At 42.9% G+C, this 19053-nt stretch overlaps 1 protein-coding gene across 12 annotated transcripts in view; it reads right to left on the bottom strand.

The window, feature by feature from the left end:
• mef2a (myocyte enhancer factor 2A) overlaps positions 1 to 19053 on the bottom strand; it is a 173228-nt gene that overhangs the window by 115148 nt on the left and 39027 nt on the right. The window contains exons 1-2 of one of the 12 annotated variants that reach the window (XM_033050209.1): positions 7444 to 7454; positions 3687 to 3690 (exon numbers count right to left, since the gene is read on the bottom strand). The exons of the other annotated variants lie outside the window; for them this stretch is intronic. The gene's annotated coding sequence lies outside the window, so the exon portion shown is untranslated. Of the gene's footprint in view, positions 1 to 3686; positions 3691 to 7443; positions 7455 to 19053 lie in introns of those variants that run through there. 12 annotated transcript variants of the gene reach the window in all.

Here is a 19053-nt window from a genome sequence, read left to right as displayed (position 1 = left end):
AATATTCCAAGTACGTGAACAATTATTACCAGCTTCTGTATTTAACTATCCTTTAGAACATAAGACATAGGAGCAGAATTAGGCCATTTGACCCATCGAGTCTGCTCTGCCATTCGATCATGGCCAATCTATTTTTCCCTGTCAACCCCATTCACCTGTCTTCTCCCTGTAACCTTTAGGTCAGTTATTGCTATATAACAACTGATTGGAACGGCATAAATGCTATTAGGCTCCAAGAGTCATTAGGTGTTTAAATGATCCAAATCTTCCTATAACCACTTTTTTTCAGAATCCCATCAACGTGTCACAGCCATTGCAAGATTAAATATGTTATTTAATTCAATAGCATTGATGTGGAGTCAGAAATTAGTTCAACCTGGAATCATGCTCAGCTTTGATTGTGGATGATCCGCCATCATCATCACATTGAATGGCGGTGCTGGCTCGAGGGGCCGAATGGCCTACTCCTGCACCTATTGTCTATTTGTCATAGACAGTGGCCTGCTCCTGTGCTGTATTGTTCTATCTTCTATGTTCAATGTTTCAGACAATGAGAAATAGAAATAAACTTGATTGCTTTGCCCTGTACTTGCTCAAGAACAGTGGCACCATCGGCAGCATGAAGAGATCAGGACTAAGATGAGTCACAATGTACAATCACATCACCTTGCACTGAGACTGCACTGAAGCTCAATACAGTGGCTGGAGGTTAGAAGGATGAGGGGACCCCTCATTGTAACTTACCGAATAGTGAAAGGCCTGGTTAGAGTGAATGCGGCGAGGATGTTTCCACTAGTGGGGGAGTCTAGAACCAGTCAGAATAAAAGGAAGAACCTTTAGAAAGGAGATGAGGAGGAATTTGTTTAGTCAAAGGGCGGTGAATCTGTGGAATTCATTGCCATATGGAGGCCATGTCAATGGATATTTTTTTAAAGTGGAGATTGATAGATTAAAAGGTTCTTTATTTGTCACATACACCAATTGGTGTAGTGAAATGTGGATTGCCAATGCAGCACATTAAAATGATTCTTGATTAGTATGAGTGTCAGGGATTATGGAGAGAGGGCAGGAGAATAGGGTTGAGAGGGAGATGGCGGAGTAGATTTGATGGGCCGAATGGCCTAATCTGCCCCTACAATTTAGAAACAGCATAATATTGTAAGGGGGAAAAACCCCCCAATATTTTTTTGATTTCTTTCAGACACACTCTTTATTTGCTGAACCTCCACTGGTGTTAATTCAGCAAGTGTGGCGCAACTTATTCAAGGAAGAGGACAAGTAAAAGGGATCATGCAATAAAATTACCAATGGATTATCGGGATTACACAGATCAATTTGTCTACTTACAGGTTTATCAATATAAGCCACCACTACAATAGTGGCTAAATTACAATAGGCACTGATGTGAAAGAGTGACGTTTTAAAACGTAAACATAGGGACATTACCTTGTTGTATGGAGAGTATTTTTTTCCCCCCCATGGTGTTGTGTAAATGGACAGAAATTCAAAGAGATTTTATTTTAGACATTCGGTAGGAAGATTACTATCTGCTGAAAGGCTCAGCACCTGCACCAACGCACTTGTGACCTTCTCAATTATCCTGTTAATTAGGCCAGCAGCTACCTTCAATTAAATATACCGTCAGCATCACAGCAGAAGTAAAACAACATCCCAGTGAAAATTGGAGGAGAGTGAGGAAATAAACCCCAACCCTGCTCACTATAAGACTGCAGTACATTCGAACATCTAGATACCATGTTGCTGGTAGACAAAAGTGCTGGAGAAACTCAGCGGGTGCAGCAGCATCTATGGAGCGAAGGAAATAGGCAACGTTTCGGCCCGAAAACTGAAGGAAATAGGCAACGTTTCGGCCCGAAAACTGAAGGAAATAGGCAACGTTTCAGGCCGAAACCCTTCCGGGTTTCGGCCTGAAACGTTGCCTATTTCCTTCGCTCCATAGATGCTGCTGCACCCGCTGAGTTTCTCCAGCACTTTTGGTCTACTATCGATTTTCCAGCATCTGCAGTTCCTTCTTAAATACCATATTGCTGCTCGTGTCAGCAAAGGAATAGAAGTAGGACTACAAACCCGGAGAATCCTTTATTTAAGTCAGCAACTCTCAACTTAGCATGACCGTACAATGCATCAATAATCATTCTATGTGAGATTAGCGGTTTTTGAACATAAAAACAGCTTTTTGCTCTGATAACAAAACTTACACATTCCATAATCATCAACAAACAAGATTACAGCAGGCCTTTCCCATAACTTAAGTAGAATCATTTTGAAAGATGATCTGATATCTCTATCATGAAGTGGAGCAATTCCATGCTCATTCAAACACTGCCAGTTACCAAGAAATCACGACATTTTTGTTTCTATGTGCTTGTGGAGTTAGATATCAGAATATTTAGGGATAGACACTAAACCAGCAGATGTTTCATTGGCAAAAGGACCTCCAATGAAAATATTCCAATCTACATTGCACAAAGGCTGGCAGTATCATCAAAGACCCACACCATCCTGGCCACACACTCATCTCCCTGCTACCTTCAGGTAGAAGGTACAGGAGCCTGAACACTGCAACAACCAGGTTTAGGAATAACTACTTCCCCACAGCCATCAGGCTATTAAACCTGGCTCGGACAAATGATTATTAATAACCCATTATCTGTTATTTGCACTTTATCAGTTTATCAGTTTATTTATTCATGTGTGTATATATTTATATTATGGTATATGGACACACTGATCTGTTTTGTAGTCAATGCCTACTATGTTCTGTGTACTGAAGCAAAGCAAGAATTTCATTGTCCTATCAGGGACACATGACAATAAACTCACTTGACTTGACAATGCCTGAGTCAAACTTCTTTTATGGCGTTTCCAAGTAATATTTTAATAGGGTGTCAACTTTTCTGTTTCATCTCTTCCAGTGATTCATGTCTGCCAAACCTCGGGTAACATGCAAAAGACAAACGGCTGAAGGAACTCGCAGGTCAGGCAGCTTCTGTGGAAGGAACGGACAGGTGACATTTCGGGTCAGGAGCTAAGGGTCCCATCCAGAAAAGTTGTGTCTATTCCCTCCACAGATGGTGCCTGACTTGCCTAGTTCATCCAGCCTCCAGTCTTCTGTTGCAATGAATTCCACAGATTTACCACCCTCTGACTATAGAAACTCCTCCTCAACTCCTTCACAAAGGCACGTCCTTTTATTCTGAGGCTATGGCCTCTGGTCCTCGACTCTCCCACTAGTGGAAACATCCTCTGCACAGCCACTCTATCCAAGCCTTTCACTATTCGGTAGTTTCAATGAGGTCTCTCCTCATTCTTCTAAACTCTCCCAGTCCCACTTAAGCCACTCTCTGAGAACCGCATCACATTCATCAATTTACCTCATGACAATTTGAGTTCCATTTATGAAAAACCCTGGATTCCAACTGGACTTATGGGATTCTGATGACGATACACAATTCATCATATCATTCCAGCCTTTAAAGTGATGATTTATTCATAGGCAAATTTATATTTAATTTTCCTATTCCAACACAAAAAAATAACTTGCTAAAAAATTCAACCATATTGCAAAATCAATGTACTAATTGATTAGTTGTTTCTGTTAGAACAACGTACAAATAAATATCGCTATTTAAGGAGATGGAACACTTGGCAACTAACAATTACACTGATCTTGGTGATAAACTATGCACACCACCTCCTTTCTCCACCTCCGTCTCCGTGAAGCGGAAAATTTCCTCTTTGAAATTCAGGACTAACACACCATCTGGGTTGACAAAGTCCAAAAGTATTACAATTAAGTGACCCTGCCAATGTGTTCATAGAGGGGAAAAAAATTCTCCTTTCACATTTTAGTTACCTTCAGTGGATTTCAGGGAAACAAGTAAGAGCTGGTTTCCGTTATAGAGAATGGACGATGTTCTTTGGAAAATTCCACAATTTCAACCTAAATTCTAGATTCTTTGTAAAATAACAGTTCTTCATTTGGATGCATAACAGCAACTATGTTGTGTAGGAAGGAACTACAGATGCTGGTTTATGCCAAAGATAGACACAAAGTGCTAGAGTAATTCAGCAAGTCAGGCAGCATCTCTGGAGAAAAAGGATGGGTGACATTTCGGGTCGGAACCTTCTTCAGACTGAGGTGGGAGGGAAACTAGAGGTAGGAAAAGGCCAGAACAAATTAGGGCTGGCAACAGATGACCAAGGAAGGGTGGAGCCCACAATGGTCCATTGTTGGCTGGGGTAGAGGTGATAACACAGGGATGCGAACAGTGGAACTAGTACAACGACTAGGGTGGGTGCAGAGGTGGGAGAGAGGAACTGCAGGGGTTACTTGAAATTAGAGAAATCAACGTTCATACCACTGGGTTATAAGCTGCCCGGACAACTGTGTTTATTGGGTGTTGCCAGTAAAAACAACTGTAAATTATATTTAATTTGTACTGATACCTATAACTCAATCCAAGTTGGTTTTCAATAAATACATAATTTAGCACAAGACATTCCTATGAATTAATACTTTAAACCATTTATGGTATCTTCAAGACCATTGCCAAATCCTTTGAAATGTAACTTTGGCTCATGAGGAAACAAATACCTTGCTTCAGCTTTTGATATTTTTCCTGTAACAATGCATGTTCGTGCCAGTTGTATTGTGTTATGTTGGTAGTCTAAGAGCATGAAGGGCAGTCTGAAGAAGTGTAACCAGCGAGGCTCAATTATAAGACGGGCCACCGCTACTAAAATTCTACCCTTACACAAAACAACATTGCTGGCAAGGGAATAAACAGGAACTGCAGGCGCTTGTTTACAAAAAAAGACACCATGTGCTGGAGTAACTCAGCACGTCAGGCAGCATCTCTGGAGAACATAGATAGGTGACGTTTAGGTCAGGAACCTTCTTCAGACCGACTGTGGTGGGGGTTGGAGGGGGAGAGAAAGCTGGAAGAGAGGATCAACAGGGCAAAGCCTGGAGAGTGATAGGTGGGTACAGGTGAGGGAGGCTTGTTTGATAGGCAGCTGAGCTCAGAAAGCTCAGTACTAACCTCATGTTGGAAGGGAGATCATTTCAATGACCTAAGCACGTTGGCATGACTTGCCATCTTCTGGAGCCGAGGCATGCTTCTTCTCAGCGTTACCATGTCCACAGTCAGACTGTAACCCGACCCGAGTTAGATTACAACAATGCATAGTCAAAATGCTTCACACTGACATAATGTCACGGAGCCTTTCACACCTATTTTAAAATCGCCCAATGGAACAATTTATCGAGTACACCAGCGCCGAAAAGTAATCGAGCAACCTTTAATATTCTTGCCTTTTCCGCCACAACCAACCCCTCTCCATCATTCAAAATCAGCCACTTGGCCATTGCATGGAGTTCCAAAGCATTCATTCCATGAACAGCATTCGCATTGCTGCATCCAGTGACAAAGCCTTTGATCAGTTTAAAGAGGCAGTGAGAGACCATGTACTGAACTAAATATACGCCGAGTTCTTTCTCACCAACTACTCCGCCCTTCCGTGCACTCACACCCTACTGTTCACTGATGCGGCACTAACTGCTTTTAAGTTCTTTAAATATCAAGAGTCCATAAACTCCCGTACTCTGCCAGTACTCACCCGAGTTGAGAAGGATGAGGAAGGACCTCATTGAAACTTACTGAATAATGAAAGGCCTTGGCAGAATGAATGTAGGGAGCATATTTCCAGTAGTGGGAGAGTCTAGGACTAGAGGCCACAGCTTCAGAATAAAAGGACGTACTTTTATTCCGGTGGGCGGCGCGACTCACGTCGCAGCGGCCTCTGCAGTCCGTCTGTCTTTTTATTATTTTTTATCTCGTTTGAATGTAGTTTTTATTATTATTTTTTTTGCGTATGTGTGTGGGTATGTGTGTGGGGGGAGGGGGGTGGGGGAAACCTTTAAAATCTTTTCCCTGTAAGGAGAACCCGACCTTTTCTCTGTCGGGTCTCCGTTGTCGTTGGGGCCGAGCACCGTGGAGTGGCCTACAAACCGGAACGACCTGGGGCTCCAGTCGCGGAGCTGCGGACCTACTTACCATCATGGAGCTGGCCGAGTTCGGAGCAGGAGGAGCTGTGGTGGCGCTCGGCTGCGACCCGATCCCGGAGATTCGGAGGCTTACCGCAGTTCCGGTAGACAGTAACACCGGGAGCCCGCGGGTCCCTGCTGGGAGACTGCTTTTTGGGGCTTCCGCAACGGCGACTTCTCCCGCCCGAGTTGCGGTGTTGAAGAGTGCCTGGGGCGGGACCTTACATCATCGCCCGGCGCGGCTTTGAATGGCCGCGGGACACTTACCATCGCCCTTCAGGGGCTTTAACTTTGACATCAGGAGGGGAATGGGGAGAGCAGGGGAGAGACAAGTCTTTGCCTTCCATCACAGCGAGGAGGAGATGCGCTGTGATGGATGTTTGCGTAAATTGTGTTGTGTCTTGGTTCTTTTTCTTGTGTGTATGACTGCAGAAACAACATTTCGTTTGAACCTCAACGAGGTTCAAATGACAAATAAATTGTATTGTATTGTATTGTATTGTAGAAAGGAGATGAGGGGGAATTTCTTTAGTCAGAGGGTGGTGAATCTGTGGCAGTCATTGCCACAGACGGTTGTGGAGGCCAAGTCAATGGATATTTTTAGAGCGGAGATTGGCAGATTCTTGATTAGCAAGGGTGACAGGGGTTAAGAGGAGAAGGCAGGAAACGAGGAGAAGGCAGGGAAGATAGATCAGCCATGATTAAATGGCAGAGTAGACTTGATATGCCGACTTGCCTAATTCTGCTGCTAGAACATAAACAGGCCCTTCGGTCCACCTAGTCCAGGCCGACCAAGTTGACATACTAGGCTAGTCCCATTTGCCTGCATTTGGCCCCCTAAACCCTTCCAATCCACGTATCGGTCCAATATGGAGATGTCGAATTTTTGTAGCATCTTGATTTTCTATCTCTGGCTTTTGTCCAACAATCTGCCAGTCAAAAAAACCTTGACCTATCCATGAAGATAGACTCAAAATGCTGGAGTCAGGCAGCATCTCTGGAGAACAGGAATGGGTGACGTTTCTGGACAGAATCCTTCTTCAGACTGAAGACTTCAGAAGTAGTCTGAAGAAAGGTTCCCACCCAAAACATCACCTGTTCCTTTTCTCCAGGGATGCTGGTTGACCCACTGAGTTACTCCAGCATTTTATTTCCATCTTTGTTATAAACTAGCATCTGCAGTTCCTTTCTACACTTTACCTATCCACATTCTCCAGGGATGCTGCCTGACCCACTGAGTTACTTCAGATCTCTGCGTACTTGTGTTGTAAACCACCATCAGCATTTCCTGGTTTCCACATTGAGATGTTTAACCTGCGATCTTTATTTTTTGTTGTAAATCTGTCCTTGGTGAAATCTAATCAGCAGTTTACTGCTGCCTCTTCACTGCCTTTCATACTTCTCTCAGTCACTTCTTCAGAGGGTAAAGTGCAGCTCTGTTAATCCCTGTGTTCCACTGCATTCCAAATTAATCTACATTGCTCCGCTGCCAACACATCAAGATCCAAACGTTCCAATTATCAACATGAAAGGTTGTTCAAGTCCATGGCTATGGAGGAAAAGAGAGCTCTTCAGCTTTCCTGGCCCTGAGTATCTTTATAAATGAAGATGTATGCAATATCCAAGAATGAATTCCACCAATCTATCCATAGAAACATAGAAAATAAGAGCAGGTGTAGGCCATTCAGCCCTTCAAGCCAGCACCGCCATTCAATATGAATATGATCATACAAAATCAGTAACCAGTTCCTGCTTTCTCCCCATTTCCCTTGGATTCCGTTAGCCCTAAGACCTATATATCTAACACCCTCTTGAAAAGTAAATTATTTATTCCGGATTAAACCCCAGTACAAGGTTAGCCATACAGAATTGGAAAAATTGCCGTCAATGCTATTTTCCACCCGTACTATTTTAAAACCCTGGATATATTTCACCCAAGTCAGTTTCCAAAGATAATACTTCTGCTTTTACTATGTTTACTATGTCCATTGTTTTGCACTTTCCTCAGCAAGAACATGAACATCCACCCTTCCCTCATTTGTGGAAGCTATCACAACACTAGTTAAGATCTTTCCCCTTGTTTGCTTCAGTGATATGTCACGGAAACAGACCCTAATCTGTTAGTTCCAACACAAGGGACAATTTACCGAAGCCAATTAACCTAGGTCTTTGGAGTGTGGGAGAAAGCTCGGACCCCACATGGTCACGTGGAGAACGTACAAACTTTGTATAGACAGCACCCATAGTCAGAATTGAACCTGGGTCTCTGGCGCTGTAAGACAGCAACTCTACCACTGTGCAACTGTTGCCCGTTTTATCTGTAGGTTAAAATGTTAAATTATGCAAATCAAGTAAATATTGAAAAATGGAATGGCAGACAATGTTTCAGGTTGGGGACACTTCTTCAGAGTTAAGAAGGATCCCGACCCAAAACGTTGCTCCTCCATTCCCTTCACAGACCCACTGAACTCCTCCAGCAGTTTGGATTTTGCTCCAGATTCCAGCACCTGTAGTTTCCTGGATCTCTATAGGTTTTCATCACCCGAGGCATTAATGTACAGCTGTTGAGTCTAAGTTGCCCGTGTTAACACGGGTTCCTATTTTAATGTTTATTCACTTATTTCAAATGTCCAACAGTGTCCTAGATGTGTGGGGGAAATAATATAAACTATGCACACTCTGTATTATTTATTGTCTTTCCGCTGACTGGTTAGCACCAAAATGCTTTCCACTGTACCTCGGTACACATCATAAGGTCACAAGTGATAGGAGCAGAATTAGGCCATTGAACCCATCAAGTCTACTCTGCCATTCAATCATGTCTGATCTATCTCTCCTTCCTAACCCCATTCTCCTGCCTTTTCCCTATAACCCCTGACACCCGTACAAATCCAGAATCTATCTATCTCTGCCTTAAAAATATCCATTGACAGCCTCCACAGCCTTATGTGGCAAAGATTTCCACAGATCCACAGACTATCCCATTGTTTAAGAAACAGTAGACGGGTACATGGATAGGACAGGTTTGGAGGGATATGGACAAAGCGCAGGCAAGTGGGACTAGTGTAGCTGGGACATTGCTGGCCGGTATGGGCAAGTTGAGCCAAAGGACCTGTTTCCACAATGTATCACACTGTATTCACCACCTTATGACTAAAAATAAAATCCTCCTCATCTCCTTCCTAAAGGAACGTCCTTTAATTCTGAGGCTATGACCTCTAGTCCTAGTAACCTCTAGTCCCACTAGTGGAAACATCCTCTCCACATCCACTCTATCCAAGCCGTTCACTATTCAGTATGTTTCAATGAGGATCCCCCTCATTCTTCGCGACAATAAATGAAACTGAAACTAAACTGAACTGATATGCAGTTTCAAATCCTTGCTCAAATAGTTTGGTAAATCAGGACTTTAATGATTATAGACCCAGGGCTACCTTCTCCAATGCAAATACATTATTGCTTTATGAAAGAATCAATAATTTCTTCCAAAATATGCAGGGACCATAAAAATGGGCTGTACTTTTCCCCACCATAAGACAAGACTGACATCACACTACATCCCTTCAATCTTAACATTTCATATCATGGCCCACTAGAATTGTGGAACTGTACACCCAAGTTTTTTCAAACATAAAAACAAAGCCAGGATATTTTGGTATCACTCGAACAAAGTTATTTCAACTGAAACTTAATGATTTAACAATGGGATTCCTACAGTTATGCAAGAACCCAATGAACAGTTCAAATCAGCAGTTGAAAGGCAAAGGGCAAGGAGGAGTAGTTTCACGTCTGAGAATTACTACTCAAAATGCAATTATATTTGTTGTGAAATGTTGCGAAGATATTGTCCAATGAGGCATAAATCGCAAAGTTTAAGAATACTAATTCTTGTACAATACAAACATGCAGCCATTCAGACTAAATGTTAACATTCGAATTAATGATCCTTTAGACTGTATTAAAAATGGAAGGGAAACCTCCTAACAAGTCTTAAGCTGGAAAGAGTGCAAAGAAGGTTTACAACAATGTTGCCAGGACCCCAAAGCCCGAGCCACAGGATGGAACTTTAATCCTTAGAGGCGGATGCCTGAGGGATAATCTAATGGAAATGTATAAAATTATAAGGAGAATTGATAGGGTGAATGCAATGTATTTCCCACGATAGTGGATCCAAGAACAAGAGGGCACAGGTGAGAGGGAAAAGATTTAACAGGAAATGAAAGGGCAACTTTTTCACACTGGAAATAGATATATGGAACTAGTCGCCAAAGGAGGTAGTTGAGGCAGGTACAATAATCACATCTAAAAGATATTCTGGCAGGTACATGTGTCGGAAACGGCTAGAAAGATATGGACCAAACGCAGACAAATAGAACTAGCTTAGATGGGGCATCTTGAGCAGCATGGACAAGATGGGCCGAACGTCCTGTTTCCGTGCAGTATTACTATGTTGACAGCAGTTATTATATTCCACGGTCTTGTAATTCAACAAACAGAACAATTTAGCTGGCACACACTCATCTGTATTCAAATTCCCAGACACACTTCAGAAAATATATTTTTTTTTAATTTGCTAAGCCAAACTTTCTCAAAGACAAATTCTAAGTGACAGAAATCCTGTTGAAAGATTAGGTTCTTCTTAAAATGTGTAAATACAAGAATTCCTACACTCAAACTTTATGAGGGATAGTTTAAAAATAATTGATGAAAATGACTAATGTTGTTCTCGTTCCCCATTGACTGTCAGACCACAGTTTTTACAATGTGGATTTCGCACAGATTCCTGACTGATCCCATTTATGGCCACACAACTGAATGTACAAATGTTTGACCTCTGTGGTAACTCAGGGGCAAATGACAGAATTCAAAAGAGTAAAACAAAATGGGTGGTAATGAAGAATGTAAATACAGAGATTATATGACACAATTTTATCTCCTTTTTGCCTTGGCCTTTGGCACCTACTCCACCCGTCTGGTAAGCAACCCCCCTTCACCACTATCCACCTATCACTTGCCAGGCTTTGTCCCTCCTCCACTCCCCTTTCCCAGCTTTACTCCACTGACTACAATCAGTCTGAAGAAAGGGTCTCGACCTGAAATGATGTTGTCTATTCCATCCACAGATGCTGAGCTCCCTCCAGCACTCCATTCCCAATTCAGTTGCAATTCATTGCAGAAGCCTAAACTTTATACATTTGTTTAGTTTCGTTAGGAGATACAGCGAGGAAACAGGCCATTCGGCCCACCAAGTCCGTGCTGAGCAGCGATCCCCGCACACAAACACTATCCTATACACACTAGGGACAATTTACAATTATACCAAGCCAATTAACCTATAAACCTGTATGTCTTTGGAGTGCAGGAGAAAACTGTAGATCCTAGACAATGTGTTTCCAGGTAACAACACAACCCCAGGCTTAGATAATATTGATAAGCTGTTTGAGGCTTCCTCTCGTGGTTTGTCAGCGCTATTTGAACCCCTCAATGTGTCATGGCCTGAAGGCCAACACCAAGATATCTGCTTATGACTAGATCTACATGCCCAACACCTCACCTCCATCGAAGAAACATTAAAATAAGAATTCTGAAGTGTTCAAATATGTACAACTGAACCATTCAAAACTTTATATTCACGAACGACAGGATTACAAAAAAATGTTTGCGCAAAGAACATGCTGTGCCCCAATTATAATCAGATACTTAGATAAATTAATATCTTAAAGACAAATAAATAATTGATCAATCCAAGGAATCTCACCTCACAAGATGTCTGATGGACGGTCCCCACCCAAAACGTCACCTACTTATTCCTTCCACAATGTCTGCCTGATTTCTCCAATTTCAAGTAACCCCAGCAGTCCCTCTCTTCCCCCCCACCTTAGTCATCCTACTAGCCCCACTGTTTATATCAGTGCATCCCTTCGTTATCACCTCTTCCCCAGTCAACTGTGGGCCATTATGGGCTCCACCCTCCATTGGTCATTTGTCATCTGCCCAGATTTGTTCTGGCCTTTCTAGCCCTTCAATTCCCTCCCCTTCACTTTTAGCCTGAAGAAGGGTTCTGACCCGAAACATCGCCCATTCTTTTTCTCCAGAGATGCCGCCTGACCCGCTGAGTTACTCCAGCACTCTGTGTCTATCTTTGGTATAAACCAACATTTACAGATCCTTTCTACACATTGTCATCTGTTGTCTGCCCTGATTCGTTCTGACCTTTTCCTACCCCCAGTTCCCTCCCCATTACTTTTAATCTGATGAAGGGTATCGACCTGAAACGCCACCTATTCCTTTTCTCCAGAGATGCTGCTTGACCCACTGAGTTACTCCAGCAATTGTGTCTATCTTCGATGCTCTGTCAATTGGCCACTGTAAATGGAGCCTTGTGTTTCGATGAGTGGTAGGCTTTTAAGGGGGAGTTGATGGGAATGCGCGGAGAATAGGTTCTGGTGGAAACAGAACTTCAGTAGAGGAATAGAATGGTTCTGCAAGCTGGCGTGGACTCAGTAACATCGCCCTCTACATCAGAGGCACGTATGAAGTATCCATGCAGATTGTAAAGATTATGATTGTTGCATCCGGTGCTAATTTAGGATTGTCCGGATGTATTGGCATGACAAAGGTTACAGTGGCACCTGTCAATGAAAGGAAAGGGTATCATTGTTGCCTCATGCTGACAACCATCCAGTGCATGAGGCTGACAACAAAACAAGTGTAATCCCAATCCAATCCAATCCAAGTAACACAGAAGGGAACAATTTCCAAGTGTCAAGATGCCACACTATTAGCCTTTGAGGTGATGGTACAAGAGAGGTGCCCGATGTATAGAGGGCTGGAGGGCATACTGCAGAAGGAGCACATGTAGACAGGCCAACGTCAGCTGAGGGAGGTGTCCCTGGGTACAAAGGCTAAAGTGGCCGGACAAGGAGAGGAACGCCGGCTTGCTGGACATTCCAGATGGAGGTGATGGCTGGAGGCCCGATCGCAGCCTGGGGCTCGCTTGGATCAGGCTGAGCTCCAGTAGACTGATCTCGCAAGTGGAACTAGACTTTGAATGTAGCGGCAACACCTGGAAACTCGTGCATGTGGCCTCAATGGACCATTTCTATACACTTTGTACTAATCGGGGATTGTTGCTCAGGGACGGCGATGCTGTATTGAAATGTATGCAAAAAATAATTTCAAATAATAATTTCAATAATAAGTATTAAAAAAAAAAAATTTCACTACACGTCTGCGCGCACGTGACATCTAAGAACCTTTGAGATCTCAATGGGGTTTCTGGCGCTGTACGGCAGCAAATGTACCGCCGCACTGGCCCAGTGGTAGAGCAGCCGGAGACCCAGGCTTAATCCTGACCTCGGCTGCTGTCTGTGTGGAGCTTGCACGTTCTCCCTGTGACGATGCGGGTTCCTTCTGGGTGCTGCGGTTTCCTCCCCACCCCAAAGATGCGCGTGCTTGCAAGTTAATTAACCTCGCAAAATTGCCCCCAGTGTGCAGGGAGTACTGAAAATAGGATAGCATAGAACTCATTGAATCATTAATGGATGATCGATGGTTGGCGTGGACTCGGCGGGCTGAAGGGCCTGTTTCCATGATGTATTTTTCAATCAATTGACAGGACCGCAGAAGTAGTGGAATCTGTCAGCAATGAAACACGAGGCACATGTGGCCCGCAGCCAGAGCAGTGGCCAAGGCTGGTTCATGCGGCATCTCACTGGAGGACCTTGGAGGAGCAGGCTCCAGTTAAAGGCCAAGGACAATGAAAGGATTGATGCAATGGGAATGCTGCCAGCAAGTCTGTGATCTGTGCCAAGCAGAACAGAGGGGTTGTGGATCAATTGGGAACAGGGCTTTGTGAAGAGCTCAGAGCCCAATCTTTCCAGCAAGCTAAGTGTGGCCAACTCAACTTGATACTTATAAAAATTGCCACAATGCAATGATTGATGGCTGACGTCTCTGGCATGAATATAGCTCTTGCAACAGCCACCAAATGTCAGAGTATCACCAGGGCCACACAGCATTGCTGCAATCAGTCAAGGTAAGTTGAGTTGATTGTCATCTACACATGTTTGGCGAGGTGCAGATGAAATTAAAATCTTGCTTGTAGCATCATCTCAGACAGCACACAAAACATGAATGATACATACATTATACCAGATAGTGTAAAAGAAAATGCAAAAATAAGAGATAGTGGAAACACAATTGAACAAGTAGGAAAGGTTTAGAGGAATATGGGCCAAACACGGGCTGGTAGGATGAGTGTAGATGGGCATCTTGGTTGGCATGGGCAAATTGGGGCGACTGGCCTGTTTCCATGCTGTGTGACAATGGGAAAACAAGTTCCTAGTTGTGCAAGAGGTGGACTGTAATGTCCCATTGCTGAGGTAGGATTAGGGTTGTGCAGGTCAGTTCAAAAAATCTGATAGTTTTTGAAATAACTTTTTAAATGGAGGATTCCTTTACATAGTGCCGGTGCTAGTTCTCTCCTGCTGTTGGACATGTATTCCTCCGTGCATGCGTAAGACGAGGTTTCATTTGGAAAAATTAGCTCCTAAATGGCAGCTGTGTCATATCAGTGTTGTGTGCTGAATGATGTCATGATCTACTTAATCCGCATACTTCCAGTCGGCGGCCCTCCGTGTACAAGTGCCAATGCACTTGCCCGGATCGTGTTCAACAGGAGCTAACTGGAATTGGACAGTCATGCCTCTATATCTGACTCCCTAAGGAAGAGTTGCCACGATCATTCCTAGGACAGGACAACTCAAATGCTATTCCAGTCTCAAAATACAAGCCGCTGCGACCAAAGGCACGGGCATATTAAACAGAATTTTGCACTTCAAAAAAGTGTCAAATATGGTCATAACTGAATGCTGGCGATCTAACGGAACAACATATAGAATTGTGAAGCCGCACAGAATTGGGCCCTAGTCTCACGGTGTTAAGAATCCATTTCCACACCAACCCTACCCTAAACTACCAACATTTAGAATGGTATTTGTATTTCTCCCTGTGACCCTGGGTTTTTCCAGGTGCTCTCATTTTATCCCACACGCCAAAGACGTACAGGTTTGTAGGTTAATTGGCTTCATGCATGGTTAAATGCATTTCGTTGTCTCTGTACTGTACACTGACAATGACAATTAAAATTGAATCTGAATCTGAATCTTCAGCAAGTTGTTAAATTATCTGTGGTGTGTTGGACAGTGCTAGTGTACGGGGTGATCGCTCGTCTGCATGGACTCGATGGGCCGAAGGACCTGTTTCCAAGCTGTATCTCTAAAGTCTAAAGTAGAAAGAACCATCACTACAACAGTTAAACTGCAGAATGAACGCAAGCTGAAGTAGAGGTTGGGCACAAGGACTATTTTCATTTTTGCACAGGAACTGCAGATGTAGGAATCTTGAGCAAAGTGCTGGAGGAATTTGGTGGATAAGGCAGCATCCGTGGAGGAAATGAACAGACAAACATTTTGGGTCGGATTATTCGCAAACATTTTGCTAGCACATTCAAAAGATTGTAATAGGTAGAAAGTCTTTTAACTTGCACCTGAAAATCCAATAATGCATTAAAGAATCTTGCAATTCATTTGAGAGTCTCATGCAAGCGACTCATTCCAATGAGGAATTTTACAAACGGACACAAGAGATGGAGAAACAAGGAACTGCACATGCTGGTTTACAAAAAAGAGACAAAGTGCCGGAGTAACTCAGCTTGTCTGGCAGCATCTCTGGAGAACATGAATAGATGGCGTTTCGGGTCGGGACCCTTCTTCAAAGATGTAGTATTGGGCTCGTCAATTTGCAGGAAACTTACTTAAGCCCACAAAGATGCATCTTTCTAGCTTCATATTTGACTTGCAAGTAGGTCGCAGGTGCCATGTGGATGAAACCACATCCCAAAACAGCATATGTTCAAGAAACTAAGTGGTAGGATTATTTTCAACCACAAATTAAATATGAATCGGAATCCTTGGATACTTAATTACCATCTACAAATGCCGGTCTTACTGAACACTTAACTATGTTTTTCTACAAATGTATAATGATTAATTCATATGTATGCATGCCTGAAAATTATACCTGATGATGAGAGGAATTTCATTAGTCAGAGGGTGGTGAATCTGTGGAATTCATTGCCACAGAAGGCTGTTGAGGCCAAGTCAATGGATATTTTTAAGGCAGATATTGACAGATTCTTGATTAATACGGGTGTCAGAGGTTATGGGGAGAAGGCAGGAGAATGGGGTTGAGAGGGAAAGATAGATCAGCCTTGGCTGAAACGAGGAGTAGACTTGATGGGCTGAACGGCTTTATACTGCTCCTAGGAATTGTGAACGTACTGTACAAAATACTTCAGTATTTGAATTAAAGCACATCAGCATCAGAAACGTTGAAAAGGGAAATGAGAGAATTTGTTTATTTCTGCTGAAAGTTGTCAGGAAACACCTTATAAGCATCAGCTGAAGCTGAATCGATCACTACATTCAATTATCTCTTGAATGTGAAGGAAAATATCATAGAAAACACAGAAACCTTTGAGAGAGAAAATAAGACAGAAATGAGTTTAGAGTAAATAGATCTTAAGTGAAAATAGCAATTTTAAGCACACTCGATTTTCTGCAATATTATGGTGTTAGTGGTAAAAATATTGGACTGGACCATCACGGGTTAGATCCTGCCCTCCCTCCCCCTGGGTATTAATCCCCATTGCTCATTACTGTGAAGTGCAGGCCTTTACTATAGTACTCAAGCACTGGGAGGCAGCAGCATTAGAGATGCTGCCTCACAGCGCCAGAGACCCGGGTTCGATCCTGACTACGGGTGCTGTCTGTACGGAGTTTCTACTTTCTCCCTGTGACCGCATGGGTTTTCTCCGGGTGCTCCCGTTTCCTCCCACAATCTAAAGACTTGCAGGTTTGTAATTTCATTGGCTTCTGTAAAATTATAAATTGTCCATAGTGTGTAGGGGTCTAGTCTACGGGGTGATCGGAGGTCGGCGCGGACACGATGGGCCGTAGGGTCTGTTTCCGCGCTGTATTACCAAAGTCGAATCTTGAGGTGACAACAATATCAACAGGTGCACCTACAGAAGGTTTAAAATCTGTTTGAAAACAGCCCCAATCTAACTAGAAAACAGTTTTGGATTATTTTTGAAAATGTTTCATTAACTTAAAAAAATCATGTTGACTATGGCTGCTAGAACTACCATTATTTTGAGTTAAACCCAATATAGCTGTATCAATTGAAGGTAGACACAAAATGCTGGAGTAACTCAGCGGGTGAGGCAGCATCTCTGGAGAGAAGGAATGGGCGACGTTTCGGGTCGAGACCCTTCTTCAGACTGAATCAATAGCTGTATCAATCCACCAGCATTCTGTCGGCCCTTGTGGCTAAAGGGATCAGGGGATATGGAGAGAAGGCAGGTACAGGATACCGAGTTGGATGATCAGCCATGATCATATTGAATGGTGGTGCAGGCTCGAAGGGCCGAATGGCCTACTCCTGCACCTATTTTCTATGTTTCTCTCCAATCTATTAAGGGTCCTCTTCATTTGGATAATAAAAGGCAGGCTTCACCCTCACCAATGTGCAATGGGGCAAGCAGCATTGCTGAATAGGGCCAAAGTGGAAACTCTACTCCAGCGCGTACACACTCACACAGTCCCAATGGTATTTGTGAACTGATGTAAACAGAAAACCACAGTTGCACTTCCCATCTGTATTATTACTGGTGGAGACATGCAAACATCTTGCTCAAAAAACCCCCTCACAAAGAACACACTTGTTACCCACCTCCAAATATCGGTGAGATAGTTGACACAAACAAATTGGCAAAACAGAGAAGCAGGAAAGACTGCCTTGATGTCATTTTTCATGGTGTCATTAAAACAATAATGAGTGCCAAGATTCTGTGAGGTCACTACATTTTTACCAAGACTAATTTCCATCATTAATTCTGTGGTTGATATATATTTTTTGGCACGCAACATTGATTTTGACAAAGTGTTCAGGGGAATATTGTGGTTAAAAACTCTCAATATAATCACGCAACACTGAATCGGCTAATATTTCAGTTCATTTGAAGTATTTTTGAATAGCCATGTGACAAGCACAATTTGAACCCATTGGCATTTTCATTTTACACTCTAAACGTGTACACCAGAGCAAGGCAATTGTTTTACAAGTAAACACAAGGAAAAAAAAGTTGTGCGAAGGAAACAAAAGTTTAAACTTGTTAAATTCCATCGCTATTGTCACAGTTTCAGAAACTTGCATGACGCACCTTTGCTCCTGCCCAAAGATCACGCTGATTGCCATGTGTTGGTAACCACGGAGACAATAGTCAAAAGAAGACAAGGCAGTCTTTCCAGCAAGATCAACTAAATGTCAAGAGTAATTACAACAGCCAATAACACTCACAGTGCCAAGGGTATTACTGCTGGGTAGATCAGTAATTTTCCATGGCACAAATAAATGTGAGCAGATCGCAGGCTTGATGCAAAAACAAATCAAATACCCGCTTTTGCTGTGTTCTTTACGCTAACAGCAATTGAAATGTTCATGTGTGTTAAATACTTCTTCTTCTTGCATATGTCGAGCACAGCCTAAAGTTGGAGGACAACTTGTTCTATTTGATCTTATTTGATTGTGCACACCAGGTTGATTGCATTTGTCGAAACAGGGCGGACCACGTGAAGGTTGCAATCTCCCACCCCTGTCAAATACGATTCCTCCTAATATGAGGAATGCATTTATTCAGAAATTAACAAAGTTCGAAGAGCAAACCATGCAATGCAATGGCATTCCATCAAAGCATCGATTTGGCAAATATTTAGACTACCAGAGTATGACAGTTTCTATATCAATGTACATTTGAATTAAGGCAGGCACAAAAATCGCAGATGCTGGAGGCTTGAGCAAAAAACAAGCTGAGCTGGAAGAACCCAGTGGGTTGGGCAGCATCTGAGACGGGAATGGGC

The sequence above is a fragment of the Amblyraja radiata genome, chromosome 34, assembly GCF_010909765.2.
Source record: "Amblyraja radiata isolate CabotCenter1 chromosome 34, sAmbRad1.1.pri, whole genome shotgun sequence".
In the NCBI taxonomy this organism is placed as follows: Eukaryota; Metazoa; Chordata; class Chondrichthyes; order Rajiformes; family Rajidae; genus Amblyraja; species Amblyraja radiata.
Note: the sequence above shows the minus strand (reverse complement) of the source record. Positions and strands in the feature narration are given on the sequence as shown.